Source organism: Magnolia sinica, chromosome 14, assembly GCF_029962835.1.
Source record: "Magnolia sinica isolate HGM2019 chromosome 14, MsV1, whole genome shotgun sequence".
Classification (NCBI taxonomy): Eukaryota; Viridiplantae; Streptophyta; class Magnoliopsida; order Magnoliales; family Magnoliaceae; genus Magnolia; species Magnolia sinica.
In genome coordinates, this window is record NC_080586.1 from 59,156,373 (window position 1) to 59,162,011 (window position 5,639).

The window sequence follows — 5,639 nt, forward strand, 5'->3', positions numbered from 1 at the left end:
AGAGGCAAAAAGAGCTCATTTCTATTTCCAATTGGAGGGAGTTGTTGCTGATTCCTTCATAAAAAAGTCCGCACTGTTGGCGTTTCCTGCGTTTGTTACAAGAGAAAAACCTCTATACACTGGCACGTGATAAACCATACGCTCGCAGGCAGCTGTGTATATGTGTCATGCATTTAACTTAATCCAAACCGTTCAAATCGTGGCCCACATACATATGAGTAGAAAATCAAATAGAAAGAATGATTCCAACTGGCCCATAATGGACTGATAATATGATAGATGGTCAATAGTCTAAATTCAACAAAAAATGAGTGACCAAGAACTAGAGCTTAGAATCATAAGATCAATCCAATTTCAGGACGTAGCTCATCCAAAGTGGGGCCAACCAACTTAATGGCTTGGATTTAGGTAATCATATGCTATGTGTGTTGTGGATGAGTGCATCATCATGGCTAACCAACATCCTATCCATTGATATTTCAATCGGACTGGATAAAAGCGACATGGGAGTCCTGGATGGGATATGAATGATACCGCAAGACATGGTGTAGGATAATACAATTATGGTAAGCCACCAACTAGTGGGGCCAACTAAGTACATAAAATCCCTTTTAAAAATTTTAGGGTTTTGTTTTCACTTAAAAACAAAAGTGATGATAGGATATTCATATAGCACTCGTGATTGGTGGTGTTTACACTTGCTTGGCTATTATAGACTGGATAACGATTGAGAAGTCACCATGTGTAAGCATATTTGTTCAAAAATTACGGATGATACTCAAAGCCATATGCACCGCTAAAACTTAAAAGGTAGTCATCTCTTACCTAATACGTTAGTAATCTCTTACATGATACGTGATCGACAAACTCAAGCATATATAACCCTTATCTAGTGTAAAGAAAGTTTCACCAACTTGCCATTGTTAGACTTTTCGTAGGCTCTTGTGCAAGTCTCGTTGCCTCTTAAAAAGGTTTAAAAGTAACACTCAATGATGAGTTCACGATAATACGCTAATACATTCACACACAAACTTTTAGCTCTATAGTTCTTATCTCTTTCATCTTTCATGGATGTCTATTAGTTTCTTAGCTTAATTTCATCTACTTTGGACTAAGCTAAATTAGAGTTCTTAGTTTCTTAGCTTAGTTTCATTATTGTGTAGTGCATTGTTGAAGCATGCCATTATGTTAAATATTCATGACATCATCATTGGATCCCCATATTATAAAGCCCTTACTTGGTATATCTTGGGTCACATCTTACTAACCTCTTACACCATGACCATCTTATGACTATCTGATATTTTCCATGACTGTTTAGGTGTAGACCACAATTATCAAGCTTACGATTATTTTTGCTAGCATAGGCTATCATAGGCAATCTTTTTTGCTTATTTACTTTTCTTCTTTACTGATTATACTACATTAATGTTTTGATTAATAAAATAGGTGATCAAGCACCATTTTTATTTATTTATTCATCTTAAGACATGGCTATTAAATAAAATAGGTGTGTTGTGAGCAGTTTTGTTTTCAATGATGTTTTGATTAATAGGTGATCAAGCATCATTTTATTTATTTGTTAATGTTTTGATTAATAAAATAGGTGATCAAGCATTGACTTGACAGTACCCCACTTTTAAGACATGGCTACACATTGACTTGTCTTCTCCAAATCCCCACTCAGAGTGCAATTAATGGACCAAATCAGGCCACTATCGGACCATCGCTCTCATAATTGCATGACCTATTTTGGTTAAAACTCAATACCCCCCATTGGGTGGCTAGTTCTGATCAAAACCAGCTACATCATGACCAATTTTGATCAAAACTTGCCATTCTATGGCTGGTTCCTGTCATATATATGATGTGTTGGACCAATCATAACTGCACTATCCAACATCCTTGCTTAAGTTTTTCCTAACCTCATGCCATGCTAACTCATCAATATTTGATCTAAGGCTCGGGAAGACTGAACCTGGCCCGAGCCTACTTGGACACTTATTGTCACGCCCCAGACTCGGTAACTGAACTCACAAGGAACCCGATAGTCGGTTCTGGCCGCAAAGCCTCCGTAGTACCCCATTCTTGGTTCTTGAGGCAGGTTCCAATCCTGGGGTCTTACAAAGAGGATTTTTATAACCGTATATCCATTCCAATACGAACATATCCAAGATTACAACAAATAAATCTTAGAAATAACAAAGGCACACATTACAAAATCCACTATAAATTTGAACTTTAAATACAAGGCTGAAAGGAAATATATCAGATGACAAAAGAAGAAGGAAAGAAGATTTGCAACACTGGGTCCTCGACTCAACTCCTATCCAAGCTCTGCCACTACGACGCCGACCTAGGATCTCCTGCACGCGTCAATCGTGCATAAGCTTATAGAAAGCTTAGAGGGCAGTGAAAGTGTGTGACAATGGTTCGCAGAAGAATAATAGGAGATACAGAAGGGAAACATGATCAATGCCAATAACACTGGCCTTACTAAGGTTAAGCCATTAATGAAGGAAGCCATACCAAGGCTATGTAATGCAATAAGGCTTATACAGCCGACACCAATATAATACAAAGTGATGCCAATGCTTATAACTAGACCACACATTCAATACAGTTCCATCATAAAGAATATCACCGGGGTCTGATACACTATAGGATGATTGCCACTGTCAAGACTGCACAGTCAATGAGCATAAGAGATCACACTACCCGCCTGTAGACAGCCAATCACCAGCAAGGCTCGATGGTAGCGGACCCATTCACGAGCTGGTCAGACTCAGCCTAGCCATACCCTCTCACTCAGGCGGATAAGGCCACATCCCATCTCAACCGACTACACAATAGTGAGAGACATGGCCTAACAGTGTAAGGCACTCAGGCGCTCATGATTTTCACTTGGTCACGACGTTGAAGCATCTTCTAGGTACCTTGAAGGTTTAAGGGCTTTCACCCAGGGATATCCTATACACCCAAATACTCAAATGGTATATTTACGGTGTCTACATACAGCCATCCACGAATATACCAGTGGAGGCAAGGCCCTAATGAAGCAAGGACGATAATGTCCATGAGATGCGATGCCAGATGCATGAGTCATGCATACCAATCATGCACTAACTCCAAGCACTCAATGTGCACAAGGGAGAAACTCCATCCCTCTATCATATCAACCCAATGCCCACACACAAATGCAATATAATCACTTAATGATGCATATGAGTCATGAGGGTGTGCCATACGGCGATGATGACTTAGAACATACTCCTTCCTAAGGAGGGAATTAAGTTTAAGTACTTAGACAATTAATCTAAGGAACAAACCTCTAGTGGGCCCCAATACTTTGGGGTAGCCCACAAGTCAAAGAAGGGTCATATATAAGCCTAAACGAATACGCGGTCTTATCAAGGGTCCAAGGTGGGCCTTCAACCACCTATAATAGCCCCATGGGCCTACCTTAGATCCACTAATGAGGACATCTAACCTTAACTGGGTCCCAAAGGGGCATCTTGCTACTATTCAAATATGAATAAGGCCTAGGGCCTAAGGCAATCCATGGCCTAGTGGGCTATACTCAAAGCCCAACTCATAGGCAATATGATGGGCCCTCAAGTAAGGTTTGGGCTCAACCATAAAGGTCACAAATCCACATATTGTGGTGGGCCTAGTGGGCAGCCCGATAATCCAATCATATGGCAATTTCTATGCTTTATCCAAGTGAGTTGGGCTTCACAACTTGGCCTAAGTACAAGGTTATTTGGTGGACAACCAAGGGCCCAACTACTTGCACATTATGGCCCTCAAACCCATTACAATAAGTAGTGAGATACAGGCCCAAAAATCAAGGGACCTAACTAGAAGATTCCAAGATAAATGGGCCTACAAAGTCCAACCAAAACTGTGAACATAGATACAAAATAAAATCTAATTGAGGTGGGCCTCCAAGTAAACATAAATGAAGCCCAAAGACATTTCTGAGAATGACAATCTTATGTGTATAATCCATCCTTAATCTGGTGGTCCATGCTGCCCCAAAACAAGCTATTAGGGGCAGCCATTTTGGGCTCATTGTTGAATTTCAAGCCTACCTATTTTCTGTGCCTGCTGGAGCCTAATAATAAATAATATAAATTAGGTATATGTTCCCTGGTGGCTCACATATATCTCTGTGGGTCCCACCAGATGGGAGGACTAGATTACACACATAACACAGGTGGACCATGCTGCTGGAATGAAAGTCCAGCAGTGGTCCAATGGGCCTGGGTGTCCCAAGGGTAGATGGACTTATGGGCTTGGGCAATTGGCCCAAAACTCATCCAAATGGGGCCTAAAACTCATCCAAATGGGTCCCAATAATGGATGCGACTAAAAGAGATGGCCATGACCTACATGGACCATAAATGGATGGACGGTGGGGATAACAAATACATTAATGGTGGGCCCATACGGAGGAGTTGTTTTGACAAGAAAACAAATGCGTTTTATTTAGAAAATTATCTCAGTCACTTAATTATCAACAAAAGAAAATAAGGAAGATAATCACATCATTTATTTGTTTCAAGTTCTTTTACATCCTTCTCTCATTTGATTCCAAATAGAATATTTAGAATTATAATGTAAAACAAGTATTTGGTAGTAACATGATGCATAAATGTATCAAGCATTAAGACACTATGCCAAATGCTGTGCTAAAAGCCATTGTGCACTATCAGAAGCCATTGTGTCGCTGTTAGAAGCCATTGTGCATTGGCAAAGGCTACTATGTGCTGGGAGAAGCTATTATGCGTGGGCACTGTTGTGCACTGATTCTTGTTGTGTGTTGGCTCTTGTTGTGTGCCAGCAGCATTGCGCGCCGCACAACGCCCGTTTCGCACAACGGGTATGGGCTCTACCTTTCCTCTTTCACAATCTTCTCCTTCTCTGTGATTGGAGGCTAATGACCTCTTTGGAGGGGTCATGAGGTATTTATAGTCCTCTCACACGTGCAAATATGCCACGTAGGCATAGTGCGACATCCCTTTGTGCGGTTTTTATTGCGCGGTCTTCATTGGTTTCATTGCGCAAATTGCTTTGTGCAGACTTCTCTGTATTGTGCAGTACCCTTTTGTGCGGTCTTCACTTTGCGATCCCCTTTGTGCGATTTTCACTGTGTGATCATCTGCGCACAAGGCTCATTTCCGCACAATGATTATTTCTGCATAATGATCATTTCCACACAATAATCACGTCCGCACAGCAATCACTTCCATAAAACAATCTGTGCACGATGAGCTGCGCACAATGAATCTTTCTGCTTTCTTTTCTCTCTTTTTTATGCCTCAACAGATGCCCCCTTGATCCTACATTTTTTTTTCTTATATCTACAAAATAAACAATGTAGGATCAATAAAAATTCATTTTAACTACTATTTTCTTTGCTTTCCTTTATTGTGCGCATCATTAATCCCTTTGGCACTGTTATTTTCTTTGTTGTGAGCTCACTGATCCACGCACAACATATCCACACATCCATTTCTGCACAATAGTTACCGCACAACGATTATCGTATAGTGGTTACCGCACAATGGTTACTGCGTAACGGTTCAGTCCTTGCTTAAAAATACAGGACTTATCTTCTTCTCCACCACTTCATT